This window comes from Eptatretus burgeri, chromosome 11, assembly GCF_056783735.1.
Source record: "Eptatretus burgeri isolate ZD-2024b chromosome 11, Ebu_testis_v1, whole genome shotgun sequence".
NCBI classification, from domain to species: Eukaryota; Metazoa; Chordata; class Myxini; order Myxiniformes; family Myxinidae; genus Eptatretus; species Eptatretus burgeri.
Window position 1 is genome coordinate 50,748,591 of NC_140971.1, and position 19,283 is coordinate 50,767,873.

The window sequence follows — 19,283 nt, forward strand, 5'->3', positions numbered from 1 at the left end:
GTTCTTGCATAAAAGCATCCTCTGAAGCTTATACTTTTATACATTAGAAAGGAGGTCATTATGAGAAGATCTGATGGAAATGTTTAAGATAATGAAGGGGAGGACGAGAAGTGGAGTTTTTCAGAAGAGTGGACAGTGCTAGGACCAGATTCATGGTAATGAAGATGAGAATTAGGACTCTATTATGGCAGGGGTCTGTCAGTCGGAGAGTGGATTGTTCATACCTGGAACGATCTTGGAAAGGTGGTGGTAGTCTAGGGGGTGGATATATTTTAATTGGAATTAGATAGATACCTGGATGCATTGGTGATAGAGAGGTATGGAGATATTGGCAGCACTTGTTCTTGTGTGTAGATGGGTGATGGATGCTGGGGTTGGTGCAGCTCAGGTTTGATGGTTGCATGGCATCCTCCTACCCCCAAAGTTCCTTGTGTGTGTGTACCATTAATAACTCATTGAGATTAAGATACTGCTTAAAAGCAAGTCTTTAGAAGTGTTGAATTTACTTTTCTTTGCAGTTTTAGAGATAAGACAGCTGTTAAGAGATTGATTGAAATTGCTCACAAATGCACAGGCCCCGTGTAACAATTCTCATTGTATTCAACTGCCGATGACAATTGTAGTCACATACAAGTTTCGGATGGCTTTAAAAGAAATTGAATTCGACAACTGGAATGTATAATCTTTGTTTGCCTTTATTAAAAGTGACCAATCATCCAGTAGAACACTGCAACGCACCAATAAATAAACAGATTTATGGCGATTTCCTTGGGTTAAAGATTAGATAGAGATTTATGGACCGAATGGCTGTAATTGTAGAGATCTGTGGAAAACAGCTCTGGGAAATTGAGAAAGTTAATTTGTTGATAATGCAGATTTTTAAATCACCTATTATATCCTTCAAACAAAGGCCTGGCTCAGTCAGTAAAAGTCTATCACTATCACAATACAGGTGTATTCAGCATAATTGTATTTCTTCCTGCATCTTGAGAACTATTACAGTGAGATAGGATTATCTCACCTTAGCCAACTTAACTCACCTGTCTCAAATGCTTGTTTTGTTTTATTACTGGATGAAGGGAAGGGAAGAAATATTCTCAACTGAACTCATGAGCGCTCATTATAAAGATTTACACTTTGCAAAGCCACTGACTTGTTCAAAGAACCACTCTTGTGACGTTGGCCCTGCTTCTGCTTCGTTGAATATTAATCATTATTTACATAAAAATCTAGGCTCGTAGGAGATTGAATTTACAGTGGGGAAAAAGGTGATGATGTGGTGCAATGAACGAACAGGAAACGAAACAGAGGAGGGAAAAGATATTACCTCTGAGATGATCACATCAAAGTTTCAGCATTATCATAATTCCTCAAGGTGAGTTATGCCTAACCCCAAGGTCATGTGACCATATTTTTTAAATCATGGCTGCTTCAATAGATGTACTACATTTATTTCTGCCACTATTTATTTTGTTTTCAAGCCATCTCGTATTTTAGCCACGCGTGTCCTTTTTTATAGCAAGAAAAATCTTACGACAAATCAAAAGAATTTGCATTCATTCATCCTGGTGTAAATCACAAACTTATTATTTGAAGTACATTAATCTCGAGGCAAGGGTGGAACTAGATGGATAAAATTCTGAATCTGGAGAAGCTCAGCACAGAACAAATGCACAGTGATAATTTGTAGATCCCATGGATTCAGATTCAACTCGGTACATTCGCAGCAGCAATGTCTCCATACGCTCTTCATCGTACTTCTGCCTTTTATTCTTGAAATTCTATACAATCCTGTTGAGAATAAAATGCTCAAGGTAGAGGCACATCAAGAGTGTAAAAGGGAAGATATTAACATTGAGAGTTTGGACAGATAAAGAAGAAGAGGAATAATGAGAAACAGAAAATCAACAAAAGTGTGAATATTTTTGCAATACATGTCCCCCACCTGTCCCAATGACAAAGAAGACACCTTATAACCCACAGAGATTGGGTATATTCGGCAAAATCCAAGTAAGAGCAATTTTCATTTCCCATTATATTTTGTAGACGAGAAACCAATAAAGAAAACTAGGATAACAAACCAGAGATAAAAGTTGGTTTGCTTTCATGCAAGGTTGAGCCGATACGGAATAAAAATTAAGGAAAATAACCTTTCTACTCCACCGTGTTTTGTTCGTTTCTAGGCTTTGCCTATTTCATATTAAAAACAACCCAATGTACGTACATGAAGCAAAAACATATGTATGGCTTATGTGCATATAGAATACTGTTTTGGTGCCGGGTCTCGGTGACGAGCATGACTGCTAGGGGGAGCAGTAGAGTCGGCTCCACCGAACACACTGGAATTTAGGTCGTGACCCTCGGATAAGTCCGAAGGTATGGGTCCCTTACAGGATCATAAATTGCCAATAATTCAACCGCGTGGAGTAGAGTTAATTGCCAACTTCAATATACCTAAGTATCCACGCGGCAAAGCTACCGGGGAATTCACACCCTCGGCAGGCCTCAAGTGGAACGAGCCATTACCGTCCTCGAACCATGCGTAACCCGAGCAGATGGTTACCGAGGCCTGTCAGTCCAAATGTAGAACTACGGCAACGGCCTTCCTAATTTCTGTTCGCATCACGGCAAACCAATGGCAGAAAGGACAAGGATGAGCTGGGACATTTAACAAAAGGGGAATTTATTTTACAATAATCGAGGAGGGGAAGCACACACACAGCAGAGTTATTACGACTATAAGAAATGCAATGTACAACAATGAACAAAGAAAGCACTTGCACAGTTGTTACTTATAGACGGGGCCCAAGGACACACACACACACACACACACACACACACACACACACACACACACACACACACACACACACACACACACACACACACACACACAAATGCCCAGAAAGAGATGGACCTGTCCACCTCGTGTGATTCTCGACGATCTTGGTGTAACGGGACTCGAACCCGCAACACGAGGCCGCTCCAAGCACCAGGTAGCGTCGGGTGTTGGCACGCTCCTCCGGCTTACAGGCAGGCGACACGAGATGATCTCCCGAGTTGAGACGATCGACCGCCCGCAGCAATGCGCCAGACGAGACGCCTCAGATCCGCGTGATGCAGTCAGCCGCAGACCCGGACAAAGACGTGCACTTGAGCAGACTGAACGCAAATCCAGCACCTTTGTCGCTTTTCTTTTGGGGCCCGTCCGCTCCCGTGGCCTGCTCCCATTGGGTGGACGGCGTGTCGTGACTCTGCCTTCTTGCCAAGGACTGCCCCAACTCTGGTCTGCTCATCGCCCATTAGGCGAAAAACTACGCATACCCTTATTTGGCGCGCAGCCAAAGCGAAACGCTTTGTGACCATATACAGTGCGAAATCCACACCGAAACGCACACCGCCTGGGCATGGAATTCCAGTCCCGCCCGCATGCCGGCGAGCGCGCGAAGAGCGCTAACAATGCCGTGAGCAGAGGGTTGTCATTGTCGTTGTTGATGTAAAATGTAAAAATCCTATCTATAAAATAACCCACAGCGTATGTACAAAATTCCCATTAGACACAGTGGTTGGATTCTAACTAGAAACACACTTACCGATATAACTGAGCTATAAGGACTCTGGATGTTGTGTGCAGTAAGCTTCCAAATTCGTAACAATACATCGTGGTTATATACCTGGGATCATTCCAATTGCAATGGGCCATGGACTAATGCTCAGGCCTGATGCCTGCCGATCTGTGCTACTTCATTCAATGGCGGTGCATGATTTTACTGGGGTGGAGTCAGGGCAACTGAACACTGACGTGATATTTTCGAAATTTAAAAATGGCAAAACTGTGATAAATTGATTAAATGCCCTGAAACTCGAACTTGTTCTGTAACTTACCATAATTAAACCATGCACCAAGTTTCCATTGAATATGTTGAACGGTATGGGGCAAAAAGACTGAAAAACCACAGGTGGGACGTACAGACAGACGAACGAATGGATGGACAGATGGAGAAAAAACCTATCGTCCCTTCCGGTGAAAGCGGTAGAGGGCTAATAATCTGGCAATTCCACTTTGAGCACATGATAACACCATTTTGTTTTCGAAGATAAATGCACCTAATGTATATGCCACAATTTCTCAATGAAAGTTTCCAGCTTTTCTGCTATGTGAGCACTAAGCTGTGACAAGACGTCCTTCCTTTATAATGAACTCCCCTACGGTATAGGCAACAGTACGACTTCACAAATATTTTTCAAATGTATATTTTTATACAGTTATAGGTTCTGGAGTTCCACAAAAAGCACACTTGCCATAACATAAATGTTGGACTCTGAAGGATCAGTGAAAACAGCAAGACAGGGTATAGATGCTGTCAAAGCAGATGACCGGAAGGTCGACCTGATAGTGTGTGAATAGTGTAGATATGACATGACAGTGGCTGCACTGCAGGAGACCAAGTGGTTCAGGAAAACAGTGCACCAGGTAGGGGAGAGTCATGTGCTGGCAGCAAGTCGACCTGTCGAGATGAGATTCGAGTCAGAGTGGAGAGGGAGTAGCCATAATAATTTCTGGTACAGCTATCCAGGTGTGGAAAATAGCAGGGAAACAGTTAAAAGTTTGGAGTACCAGATTGGTATCAGCATGCCTGAAGACAGGCAAACAAACAGGCAGGATGAAAACAGACTGCATTCATCCACTTACATGTTATACTCTGGCCTCAGAATACCTTCAGACATGCTATACATCCTTCTTGGGGACCTCCTTGCCCACATGGGTTCTTGGGATGACACATTTGTCCCGTGGGATGGAGTTTAAGCACCACAGGGGTACGAAGAGACAAATGATGCAGGAAAAGAGCTTCTAACACTCCTGTCCACAATTGAGGCTACTGTGTCTAACACCTGGTTCAGGAAAAAGGACATCCATAATTAAACATTGCAACATCCAAAGTACAAGCATTGGCACTGCATAGATTATGCTATCATGCACCAACGAGCATGATGAGCCATTTGGCCTTCTCACAAGCGAGCGGAGTTAGCTGTGATGTAATTTGAAGTGGGGGGGGGAGTAATGGAAGGGGAGCATACTCCCGAAACATAGTAAACAATGCACCACCAGGTTTTGGAGGAAAGAGACAAATTTGAAGGTTCATTTTTGAGGTTGGACAGATGTTCTTCTCTGACTCTCCTGAGAGTAGACATACCATTGTTTTAGACTTTATGGAATTAACTGCAATTGACTTCACTCATCTTTCTTCCAGGAAGAGAAGGCAAGTTTTTTTTTCAGAGAAAGTGCCACACCACAAGATTCAGTGTACCATGGGCAGGAAAAAGTGAGGATAACCGTAGACTAGATGAGATTAATTAGTGTATAAGAGAGAGCAGGTTTCTGTGGAAGAATTCTCAGGCTGAGTTACTATGAAGGTTGGTAGATATAGGAGACCAGTTTTGAAGAGAGATGGCTGCTTGCAGTCCCTGCCAATCTGCTTTCATGAAATTCTAGACCCAAAAGCATTGAGGCAGCTCTCTGAGAATAGCCAGAGAGATGTTGACCTTCACAAGCATGATCAGATGAACCAATTGGAGCAGAGGATGAGCAGGAGACATTTGAAGGAAAGTTGGTCATCACCATGTCCAGAAGGGAGGATTTGCCATTGGGACAAGTCTAGATTGGAAAGTTCATGGATTGAGTCAGTCCCTTGGAGTCACTGAAGTGCCATGGCTGGTGTTGGAGGTATCAACACCCAGTTAAGTTGCATGGTGACAATTGAAATCGCCACATATGAGGAAGAGAGAGTTGTAATGAGTAGTTAAAAGTTGGTCCATGTTTTCTAAGAGAGATGTAGATGTAGATGGAGTTATCTCGGGAGGTCCATACAACACAAACAAAAAATTAGTGGGAGCAGAGGGGAAGTCGCAGCCAGGAGTACTCTTCAGGATTTGGAGGTGTAAGATCAGCACAAGTACGGTGAGGAATTGAGTTAGTAATGTAAAGTGATACTCCGCCACCGGGGCGTGGTTCAGGCCTTTGAAATTGGTGGAGACGAGAGCTGAGGAGAGACTGAGGAGTCAGGGACATCCTGTGGGAGGTTGTATTCTGAGGAATTCTATTAAACAGATGGTGTGAGGTTTCTCGAAAGTGGCCTGGATTGAGAGATATGTCAAGTTGATGCAGAGAACAGAGCTGTTTGTTTCACACCGTTAGTAATGGTGGAGGGGAGGCAAACGGAAGGTACAGGATGGGGGCAAGGCTTTGGAGTGTGCATGATTGGAGCAGGATGAGAGAGAGAGGCTTTTAGGGAGCGGTGTAAAGGGAAGGGAAGGTTTGAGTGTGTGGGGTGTGGGAGAAGCATCTCGAGGATGGGGTGATAGGGAAGTGTTGAGAGGGTGGGGTGAGATGGGATGCAGAAAGGCAGAACATGAAGATTTGAGGGGGTGGGGTGTTAGGGTGGTGGGCTTGGGATCCTCAAATTTTGGGTTCAAATCCACCTCTGCTGTTGAATTAATACCAAGTGGGGTTGACTCTGCCTGTCATCCTTCCGAGGACGGCAAAATGAGTGCCAGCTTGCTGATATCCTGTGTCGGAGTGGCAACCCATCCAGGATTGTACCCAATCGCTAAGGAAACTGCTTCGGCAGCACCAACGCTCTGCACAGAGTATGGTCCTCCTGAAATGGAATGGGGTGAGGTAGGAGTGGAAGCAGAAAGCAAGACATGAAGAGAAGGAATGCCGATTCCAAATTCCCAAATTGGACAAACGGATTAAGATAATTGCATGGAAGATAATATTTTTTGTTGTTGAAGGCACTGAAAAACGTACTTCACATTAACCCTTGGGTAAACCTGATGGGTGATGTGGTCTTGGGCCTCATTGTTGTTAAACAGCTCCATGTGATTCACCTCTGACTTCTGACTAAGACTTGGCTTGCCAGCCTTGGTCACAGTTGATATTGGTGTAGAGCATTGTGCAATGTATCCCCGTTTATCACATTGGATGTTTTACATGCCTCAGTGCAAAAATGAGACATTGCATTCTGAAATTGACAGATTTCTGGAGCATGTCTGCCTCCACACCTCGAGAAACCTATGATCGATCAAGCAGAATCCTTATGTCAGCTGCTTCCTGAGGTCAGCGTGTAGAGCCATGCATTCAATAACCTACTTGATGTTCTTCCACTTGTCAACTCACAATCACAACCACTCTGCATCTCACTGCCTCAAGAGTCAAGGCTTTTATACAGCCTGCTTCAGTCTGAGATTTGACTATAACAGTTTATTCTGTAAGGCCTCACCCTCATGCATCTGATAAGTGAACTAGTTCCATATCATGTCCCTCATTTGGGGCTCCATATTCACAATTCTCACTCATTTTTCAATCGATTGAGGTATGAATTTATAGCCTGACCCAGCTGCTGGACACGCATACTTAACTGAAACTGCACGAAAGTTTTACGCAGCCTCAGAGAATAACGTCCCCTCACCTTCTTCACAATGTCATCAGAGATTACCCTTCCAGTCATGGAAGGTGATACGAGTGATGGTATCACTCAAAGCACTTCAGCTCCAATGACACTGCAAATTTGCCCTCTCTTTGCTGTTGGTAATATGATTAACCATAGAGGAGAATGACACTCTCAATGCAGGCTTCTCATAACGCCATCGCAAGCTGGAACGCATAAAACTTTATGGAGACGGTCATCTCAATAATGTGTTTTACCTCGTCACCAATTTATATGATGCCCGGGACTCAATATTGGTTCCTAAAATCAAGAAATCATGTCTATTTTAATGCATAAACCATAGTTAACAATCACAATTCAATATTCATCCACACACATCTGGGCCTCACTTTCATAACAACTTGTCATTCTGCCATTTCTGAAGCTGGGCCATCCCAGTAAATTTTATTGAACAAGTCAATTAAGACTAAATAACACAACTAAAATGTATTCACTGTCTCTAACAAAAGGCTTTCTAATTTCCATATTGTGTAACATAGACCACACCAAAGTCCAGAAATTCCATTTTATTTATGCACACCTCCAATGAGAACAGGGAAGGTGTTTTTGTTATCGGCTCTGAGGCTCGTGGAGGAGCTGTGATAAAAATCATGTACACATACAGAGAGATACATGAGACAACACCACAATTGACTTTTACACTGTTGCAGTTCTGTGAAGCCGGCACTCCCCCTAGGCAATGGCACACAATATATAGCGTGGTCCTGAGACAGTTATTTCATTAATATCCATTTTAGATAGCCCTTCCCTTATGTATAGTGGGTTTATGGGACAAAATGCATTGTGTGGGCTTTTCGGCAGGTGTGTATTCCTATTCTTTATTCTTTTATCTCATTTACTTTTCTGCACACATGGATCTCCTTTATTCATGCATGCCTGGATGCATAGCAACAGTGGCAACCTTCATCAGCATATTCACCCAAAACCCTATTCAAACCTCGTGCCATTCTCTAATGACACATCACTTCAGACCTTCACCGTACTTGGACCCCAACGTTGCAACATTTCTCCAACCACCACAATGCTTTCCTAAAAATCCCATATCATAGGACCATAGCTCAAACTCAATTGCACTCATCATTGACGTCACAATCTTGACGACCACCATCACCATCACAAACTCGCCACACTACAATCGCTATGCTACACCACTGCTGCCATGACTCAACCACCATCACCACCAATGTTAACCACCTCCCTCTCAACTGGCAGGAGACAAGGGAGTGGCCCATACCCTTAGAGATACTCGTGGCTGGATGTTCTGGTGTCTAGCTCAGGGCACAAGTGTGTGCTAGGGGCAGTTCAATGTCGTGACGATAGCTCTAGCACTCCACTCAATAACCATTTGGTGTCCAGCACATGTTTGTGGCAGGAGAGTGCCACCAGATACTCTCACCTCACGTTAACCTTGGAACTCCTTTGAGTTGCAAAGTGCGGATTGAATGAAACCATTTCCCGTGCCGAATGCTTGCGTAGGCGGGGCTAACACTTGGAGAAGCGTGTGTACCAATTTGAATGCTTGGAAAGTCCGACCATCTGTCCTGATCTGTCTTTAGGCTCCTCCCTCGCTAAATGACTACAAAACACCCTGCGAGAAGAAGGGAAGCCAGACATGCTTTTGGCTTGGTCGGCGGTTCAGGGCGGAAGGCGGAGCTGAACAGTCAGCTTGATCTCGAGGAACGAAGCAGGCGAAGTGGAGCGCTGGTTGGGTGAGCAATGTAGGTGCCAGGCTGAGTGAATTTATTAGGACCAAGCTGAAACACAGTTACACTGACAGACCTCCTTACACTTCATTATGGAGCTATTATTGACACCAAGCTTGGATGTAAGTTGGATAGCAGAGGGGGTGGTGATCAGATTCAGGAAAGTATTGATACTTGCGTAGAGTGGGCAAAAGATTGGCAGATGCAAGTGTAAGGTGTTGGAGATGGGTAAAAATAATGAAATTAGAGATTACATGATGCAAGGGGTCATTTTGGAGCATGTCACACAGGAGGATCTGGGGGTGGTAATAAATATGGGAGGTAAGCAGGCAGCACAGTGCCAGGCAGCTATGGGTAAAGCAAGAAGGGCTTTAGGTTGTATTCTGAGGGGAATCATTTCATGAATCAAAGGAGGTGGTGTTAACATTGTATAAATTTTGTGAGGGCCACATCTGGAATATCGTGTGCAGTTTTGGTCACCACAACTCAGGAAGGACATTAATGCCAAAGAGAGGGTTCAGCACAGGGCTACTAGATTGATTCCGGGCCGAGCTATACTCAGCTATGAGGAGCGGCTGAAGGAGACAGGGCTTTATACGTGAGAAAGGAGGTGGTTACAAGGAGATATGATGGAGATGTTTAAGATGTATAAAATAAGTGCAGATGAACTATTCAGCATAGTAGACAGTGATAGGACCAGGGGCTATCGCTTGAGAGTAAAGAAGAGAAGAGTTAAGGTGGTCATAATGCAGGGGTCTTTTACTCAGAGAGTAGTTAATGCATGCAATCCATCCATTGGGACCATACTCTGTGCAGAGCAATGATGCTGCCTAAGCAGTCTCCTTGGCTATTCGGCACAATCCTGGACGGGTCGCCACTCCAACACAGGATATCAGCAAGCTGACACTTATTTTGCCGATCTCGGAAGGATGACAGGCAGAATCAACCCCACCTGATTATAATTCAACAGCCAAGTGGGATTTGAACTCAGGATTCTAGGATCCCAAGCCCACCACCTTAACCATTAAGCGAACACCAGGCATAATGCATGGAATGATCTCCCTGGAAAGGTAGTGGCAGCAGAAACAGTAGATAAGTTTAAATTGGAATTAGATAGGTACCTGTTTGAGCATTGATGGGTAATTGTGTGCCCGTGTATGGTGTGCTGTTGGTGGGTTCTCATCAAAGGGGTGTTGTGTGGTTGATGTGTGCTTTTTACCCAAGCTTATGTCTCCTCCCCTAGGGGTAGTGGGGGGGGACAAAAATGACAAAAAACACAATCTAAAAATTAAAAAACACCTCATAAGTGACTAGGAAGCATTGGTCCGTCATACACCTGAGGTCGCAAACACCTCGGCTGTTCTCATCTTTCTTTGCTCTCAAACTTTCTTCGGGATACAATTTCGATGGTGCCTGTCTTAATACAAGTTAAGATTGTAGATGTTCAGATTGTCGGTATAGTTCTGCCATGTGTGCTTTAATGTTCTTTGTAAATATTTGCATGTCCTTTTGCTTCACTTATTGTAATAAATTGTTTGTGTTATAAATGTACCCAGCTCGTAGCATCATTTCCCTATTGCTCCAGCATGGTCCACATGCAGTTTAGCTGGGAAGTTCTGCCTCACGTGATTTTCTCTGATTAGCCAGTGCATACTCACAGCTCTGCTTGGCTGAACCTGATCCAGTATGCTAACTGGAGTATGCATCGAGGGCACAAGAACCCCTTGGTGCGGCCATCTACACATAAGGTATCATGTAAAGTAGTGTAACCCTGTCGGGTTGGCTGTACCAATCGGTGCTCATGGTTGTTTAGCTACCTGCCGGCACGCAGAGTTATCCATGGTCAGTGGCTTCAGGACTGGGTGTTCGAGAGGAACTCCAGTTCATCCCCTCGTGGTGAAACTCGAACCTCGGATCTGTAACAACACAAACACTGCTGCTGAAATTGAGGGAAGTGCCATCACTTTGGTAAGAGAAGCAAGGAATGGGGATGGTTGTCTGTTGAGACCACCTCACTCTCACGTATTTAAACACATCATTTTCAGCCCATGCCAAGGATGTTGAAGATCTACCCTAGCAGCTGATCAGCAATGCTCCTCTAAAAAGTTCCTTGAGCATGCTTCGTACGGTTGTGGGTTCCTCAGTGCTTGCACTGACTCTCAGTGCAGTGAAATCCTCCTAAGCCAGCCATATGGTTGTCACTGAAAAGCATGGCTGGTGTGTGGCTGAGAAGCATGAGTTGTACTCTTTTAAAATGCCAGTAGCTACAGGACTTGCTTATACCACTCATGCTCAGTCCGATTGGCTTACAGGCATGTGAGCTACTGTGTGGCTTCCCCAGTACTCACACTGGCTTGGGCACCACTCATGCTCACTCTCAGCCATTTGGCCCATCCCATAGCACACACTGACAATCTTCCACGGTCCTTCCACGATTAGTTGCCCTCAGCATAACTGGGTCATCTGCCATCTCTTTTGCATCTTGCTAGTTGTATCTGCAGTCCTTTATCTGGACCCTCACAGCTCTTCACTTTCTGGCTGCTGCTGTCGTAACCTTTCACTTTTCACCCAAACATCCCCCATATTCGCCTCTCATCCCAGCATTTTCTTTATTATCCTCTAACATTGGCAACCCCCTCTATTAGCCTCTCACTCTCACCCTCACAGAAGATTGTCTCAGCGTCCCCAACAAATTTTATTTTATCACAAATTTTATTTTATGAACAAATAGGTCAAATATATTATCAAAACTCGATTCTGCAAAGATGACGTGTTCATTGCCTTTCAGCATTAACAACAATATTTTAAGTGATGAATCATGCAAAATAACCAGAGGATGGAAAAATACTTTTTTCTCTTTTTCGGACTGAGGCTCATCAAAATAGGTGGGTCACTTTATGAAAAAAAAACCTTGACCCTCAATAAATTCTAACAAAAGGTTTTTCAGTGTTTTTGTTACCTACTGAGTGTTTTAAACGACAGAACAAATTCTACCAAAATCTGACCACTGGAAGTAGTTTAAAACTGAGTCAGTTCCGAGGAGGTCGCCGCTTTCCCTGAAAATCAAGAAGGTGGCTGTAACTTCCTTATTATGAGGTGTAGAACAATATTTATTGTATCTAACCTTGGGTTTTAAGGGTCAAGAAATTCATTGGTGCCAATGGATTTATGACTTGGTCCATCGAATCCGAAAATCCAAGATGTCGGCCAATGTGGTGGCCACCACTCCCAAACGATTTGATATCGGACAGTGGTTTTTGCTTCATTGTTTTCTTAAAAATTCCTTATTTTGACGTTCTTTCAGCGTTATTTTCTTGAATCTTGAATGTTTTTAAAATTCTGTAATAATGTCCGAGTTCAACACTGCCGTGCAGGAGTTCCATGATCTCACACACACCACACGTGAACAACACAAAGATTCAACTGATGCCAGAATTCAGAGACGCATCAGACCTTTTGAAAATAAGCACAAAGCTTATTTCATGTACACCTTTCTCCTCTGACCCCTCATTGAGAAATATCAATGGTATGGTGGTGAAAGAAGATGTCAATGTGCATGAATACAAATCCGTTGGAAGGAACATCATTGACAGAATGATTGGACAGCCTGTATTTTCCTTCTCTTTCAAGAGGAAAACGAAGCCAAGACCCTGGGAAATTCATCTGCTCTCAAGGTTGCTCCTGACAGAAACATTGATCCTGGCTGACTGTTCCAGCAATTCCTTGTAGTGTCCAGGACAGGACGTCTGTCTCAAGAAGAGGTGACGAGATATGAGCTGTGTCCATATCCGTCACCCCTTTTTGAGGACATAAAAATATTGAGGAAGGCCGACAAGCCTCAACTAGTCCAAGCCATCGATGAACACTGTAACAAGATACCATTAAGTGATGCGACATCAGATGCTACCCCAAAGACTGAAAGATATGTGCTTGACGGAGGCCCCTTACCATGCAAGCTGAGGTGGAGAAGGGGAAATACCTATGGTAAAATAGCCAAGGAATATTGCTGACTTTACAAGTAAGCACTACAGGGCAGCAACTGCTGTGTTTGATGGTTATTGAGCTGTTTGGGTCCCCCAATAAAGGATAACGCACACCAGAAATAGGAAAATAAACATCAATTATCTGGTTGTGAACTTCACCAGTGGATCCAAATTTGTTGGGAAGCAAGAAGAATTCCTTTCAGGGGAAGTAACAAGCAACAACGAATCAGCTTAATAAGTGATGAACTGAAAAGGGTGGGCTGTACGATTATTCAGGCAGAAGGGGTCACTGATGTGGACATCACTAAAGCTGTAATTAACACTGCATATGCACATTCCACCACTCTGATTGGAGAGGACACGGACATTCATTCTTCTTCCAAATTACGCCACAGCATTTGAAAAACCACAGTATTTTTTGATCAGACAATCGGTGAAGAGGCATTCCAAAAGTGTACAACATCATTTGCACAAAGCATGTTCATGGCAGTAAGTTGTGAACACAATTGTTATTTCTTCATGCTTTCAGAAGATGGGATTCAACGTTCCGTGTTTTTGGTGTTGGAAAGAAATCGGCATTCCAAAAACTCATGAAAGGTGCTCCAGTCCTCCAGTCCTATGCAAATGCAATCACTTTATGAGGCAAGAACCGCACTGACATAGAGAACCTCAGCAGCCAAGGAATGGCTCTTATGTTTGGTGGGAAAATTACATGTTCTCTGGCAGTATTGCGTTATGATATACTCACCAAGAAAGTCGTCTCTGAAAAATAATTTGTTATGCCCGAACATGTTGCCCCAACTGAGTCTTCCACCAAATTCCATTGTCTCAGGGTGTACTTTCAGACCATAACATGGATGGGGATGGACAGTGATATTGATCCTTTCAACTGGGGTTGGAGAATTGAAGACAATCAACTTATACCCATAATATCTGATCTGAATGCTGCACCTAACACTCTATTGAAAATGGTACATTGCAATTGCGCAACTGGTTGCATACTCTCCATTGCAGTTGCAAAATATATAGGCTTCCATGTACTTCTGCATGTGGATCATGCCAACTTACTTCCTGTGACAATTCGCACAACCAGCTTTCAGAGAAACGGGAGGACAGTTTTTGAGGACGAAACCGAGATGCTGAAAGAGTGACAGTTACTTTTTTTTTAAACTATTGCATTTAGTTTGTATAATATTTTTCATTGAATTCTTCAGTGTAGTCTGAAATACATTATTCTGAAACATGTCAATAAAATGTACTCTAAAAAAACGGATATTTGTATTATTTGGCTCTAAAACTGATTTACCGGTGAAATAATATGTGAGTTATTGGTAGGTGCCTTCATTCATGATTGTTGGCCAGCATCTTGGATTTATGGATTTGATGGACGAAGTCATAAATCCATTGGCACCAATGAATTGCTTGACCCATAAAATCCTAGGTTAGATACCAAAATTATTGTTCTACATCTAATAATAAGAAGTTACAGCCACCTTCCTGATTTTCTGGGTCAGCGGTGGCCATCTTGGGACTGACCCAGTTTTAACCCACTTCCGGTGGTCAGATTTTGGTGGACTTTTTTTCTGTCATTTAAAACATCCAGTAGGTAAGAAAGACACTGAAAAACCTTTTGTTCGAATTTGTTGAAGGTCTGATGGTGCATTGACCTGTCTAAAAAGCAAGGTTGATCCGACAATGGAACAAACATTAAGATGTTCAGTCATTCAAACTCCTGGGTCTCACTATCAGCCATGATCTCTCTTGGGCAAACCACATTTCAATGTTGACCTCTAAAGCCAGCTGTCGACAGGGCATCCTCTGTCATACAAAGTCTTTACTTTGCACAGCTAAATTCCTATCCAACTCCAAGGCTTTCATCCACAGCTTGATAGAGAAGTGCACTCCCCTCGAGGATGGCTCCCCTGCCTCTCATCTTGCTTAGCTTGACGCCATCAAAACCAAGGCCTTTAAGATTATTGGAATCTCCCACGATGAAGCAGAGTCTATAAGCTTATCACATCACTTTGCCATCACAGACAGGTCAGTAGTCTATTTATCTTATACTGCCTCCTTCATGGTCTTTCACCCTCTGCCGTTTCTGTACCTTGTCCTGTCCCCCCTCACAGCTTTTTACATGGCTCCCACAGTCCATCATCAACCCCATTCAGGTAAAACTCCACTCATTTGTTCTTCTGTTTTCCTACATCGCTTTCACAGGTGTGATGAACTGAAGTTACCAATTGATGAACTGAAGAACAAACAAACTTCTGCATCCTCTTCAAAATCATTCTTCCCTCTTGGTCTTCAAGACGTTCACCACCATTTCAGATCATTCCAAATCCAAAGCCATGATCTTTTCTGTCCTCATTAACCCTCCCCCCTCCCAATCCAATCACAATCCCTCCCTCCTTCCAAAACTCCAGTATTCTCTCCTGATATTTTCCGTCTGTATCCATCTTGTCCACCCCTTCCATCCTCTCCTACCCCTCATTCCTCCTCGCACCCATTGTTTGTCTGCCTCCCCCTGTCTTGGCCTTTGGCTCTGCTGTTGGTGCTTCCTAACTCTCTTTGCTGTTCCGTTTCTCCTGTTGTGTGCTGATCCATTCAATTTACTAGTACCAGCTCCTCCATGAGTCTTGAGGATGTACACATAAAAATAATAGTGAATGAATGAACAGGAGAAGAGGAAAGGGAGGATTGGAGGAAATGTAATATGTTTGGTTAGAAAGTAGTAATGGGGGTAATGAAGAAATTGGTCAGAATTGGGGATTGGAAGAGATTGTGGTGCACTGCTTGCTTGAAGTGTTGGAGGGAGGTGTGAGACAGAACAGCTTTTGGAAGTTGGTTCCATAGACAGAAGAAGCGAGTAACAGAATTGAGGTGTGCAGCCAGTCAGGGTTTTCTAAGTTTAACCAGGAGTTGGTTAGTGGAAGAACATGTGCATCCAAGAGTCGATAGAGTTGGATTGCTTGGAGAGCACAGGGAGCTATATTGGAGAAGCTGTGATAAAAAAAAACAAAGATCACTGAGCTGTCTGCAATGTGAAAGCAACAGATCTTGTGATTTGACCTCATCACAGGAGATTCTAACTATTTTTTTTAAGCTTTAGATCCCACAGAATGTAGGAGATACAGATGTGATGCTGGACACCAGCCCATCGTGTTGAGCAGTACTCATTTGAGCCGCAGACAAAGCCTCATAGACTGAGTAGCTCTGATTTTACAAGGAAAGACTTGGATCGATGGAGGATGCTCAGTCTGCCGTTGGCTTTGGAGGCAACCTTTGCTATATGGTCGGTCCAGGAAAGGTCAGGGCTGATAGCAAAGCCTAGAAGTTCAAGAGATTGAATCTCTTATAGTGGACGACAAAGGAAATAGGTGGGTTCATTTCATGATTCTTCCAGAGTCATAGGGTGAGAATGGAAGATCTTCAATGATTGAAAGACATGTTCCATTTATCGCATCAATGTCAAATCATTTCCATATCAGTAAAGAAAGATGCAGCTAATGTGTGACTTTCAGAGGGATGGGATACTGTATGACACAATGTGGCATCGTCTGCACAAAGGAAGAAAGGGATTTCCAGAGCATCAGAGATGTCCTTTATATAGATGAGGAAGATGACCAGGCCTAAAACACTGCCTCAGGGAACTCCAATCTCCATTGGGAGAGGGAAGGAAAGGCTCCCATTGATTGCAACACATTGACTGCATGAGTAGACAGTCAGAAATCCAGGAATGAAGACTGCCTTCTCTGCCCCCTTTATGAATTGATATGAGCCTTCGCTTACACAAGATGATGTTCCAGATAAACAAGGAAAATCAATTTTTTGAGGTACAAGGAATATTAAGCACCTTTCTCTTTTTTTTGTTTCTCACCATTTTTCTGCCCATATCACACTGCCCTGAAGCTTATGAAGAGTCAAATGCAAACTTGGGACTGGCAACAAGGATTTTTATTGACAATATAATGTGTCATGTGCATCACGATATATCCTTTGCCCAAGCAATTTCTGGGGTAGGGTTATCACCCTGGATGTGTCTTCATTCCAATGCAGGATACTCAATTGTGGGTGCAGGGATTTTGAATTTGGCCAGTGTGCTGACAATAGCCTGCCTACTCTTCGCGAAGGACACCATGGGGTCTTTAATTTACGGCACCAACTAACACTAGCAGACAGGACAGTCAGTTTTGATATCGATTCGAGGGGCCATGCACACAGATGAATTGCGCTGCACATGAACCACTCGGGTGACGGTTTATAATTCGGTCAAGATTCGAACCCAGGCTAGTCGGCTCAGAGGTGAGTGCGTATCCCGCGAGGATGTCCAGTCAGCCCCACAATATGATGGCAACATTTCAATTTTCCTGAAGGTAGCTTGGTGTCGAGAAACTTGTATTCCAAATCATGAAGAGTGCTTTCAGTGAGATTTGAACTCACACCCGAGCAATATGAGGCTCGTGTCCTCACCACTCAACCAACACTATATCTGTAATGGAAGTTACCTTCAGCCTTGAAATTCCAATACAGTGTTCTTTTTTCTTTCTTTCTTTTTTTTAGATTATAGGACAGATAGGTGGTGTTCATTCAACTGTTGTATCTTTGATGGATGTTGTATAAAGAAATATTTTACACAAGGTAGAATATTTCTCACTTGATCGAGTGTGGAGAGTTTTTACAAGTAAGTGGAAAGATCATTAATACAGACAATGAACACCGCCTTGAGGGAGACCAGTTACCGAGGTTACAATGAAAGAAACTGCTGTGGAAAATACTCTGCTCGCTCGCACAGAGAAAATGAGCCAGCCAGGCTTAAAGAGCACCCTTGGCACAGCAGTCAGAGAGCTTAGCAAGCAAGGATGGATGCCAGATGGTGTCAAATAGGAGGAATAAATACACTCAAACTATCACTGACCTCTTGTTTCAGGGCTAGTGTGTCCATTCAGCACAGTCATACCACTTATGTGACTGCATATACCTTTCATAGACCACACAATACTTGCAAGCTGGGAATTATAATTCACAAAGAAAAGAATCCCCACCAGATATGAACCAATGCATTCAATATCGAGGCTGCGGAATCTGACCTTCCAACAGCTCCCACCCTTTTCTCCATCCACACAGGGCCAGCTGTTAAGTTTGGACTTGGCCGCATACATACACTATATAGTATGCTCAAATTACATTTTTTGGCTGTCACACAAGGCCTTTGCATTGTTTGTTTCCTTAAGAAGCTAATTTCACTTGTGTGCAGGAAATGTCTTGTAATTGTTTGAAGAGAGTCATTGTGGAGATGTAAAAAAAAAAATAAGAAGAAGAAAGCACACACCAGTTACCAGTTTCAGTTGCATAATTGCATTTCCGTGCTAAAGCATATGAAGTGTGAGAAAAAGGCTGTCGGGAACAGGAGCAGGTGCTCAGACTCCTCAGAGCGATCATTAACCACTGCACAGACGATAATACTCACGGCAAAGGTCATGCAAAGCTACCTGCAGTCAGGTGTAGGATGAATATTCTGTGTACACACACTACGATAGTGTGTTTTAAAAACATTCCAACAAATTGGGATAGTCGGATAGTTCCGTGTGCTGCCATCGGCCTAGTTCGTCAGGATTCAATCACAATTTTTTCAAACTTAACTCCAAAAACAAACAAACAATTAAACAGCTGGTATGGTCCATTTCTGTCGAGATGTTGCACTGCATCTCCGAAAGCAGGATTTTTCAGACAGGAAAGTGAAGCAGGGTCTCCCATATACGAGTATGTTTAGGACAGAAACATGAAAGATCCCATGATGCCTCACGAAAAGTCTTGACTGTTATGTACAGGTCCCCCCTCTAAATTCCATGCCTCTACATCTATATTGTATCAGGAGCCATGTTTGTCTGTCTGTCTGTTTGTTTGTCATGTTAAAACTTGAGAATGGAAAAACGGATTTCAATCACTTGAACTATGCTGGATTCAGGGAACTCACGGGAAGGTTTGTGTCAATTTTTTTTAATTATTATTATTGTTTATGGGGACATGGGCCCACATGGCGAAGCTGCAAATGCCAACTTGCAATGCTGCTTATCCCCACACTCCCA

General features: G+C 43.3%; 1 long non-coding RNA gene across 2 annotated transcripts in view; it reads right to left on the reverse strand.

Annotated features, from left to right (window-relative positions):
• Window positions 1-675: 675 nt before the first annotated feature.
• The window catches only part of LOC147017053 (uncharacterized), a 73,139-nt gene continuing 54,531 nt past the window's right edge, over window positions 676-19,283 (reverse strand). The window contains exons 2-3 of one of the 2 annotated variants that reach the window (XR_015049318.1): window positions 11,032-11,130; window positions 676-1,791 (exon numbers count right to left, since the gene is read on the reverse strand). This is a non-coding gene — a long non-coding RNA (uncharacterized LOC147017053). Of the gene's footprint in view, window positions 1,792-10,261; window positions 10,454-11,031; window positions 11,131-19,283 lie in introns of those variants that run through there. The other variant, XR_015049319.1, reaches the window with a different exon arrangement.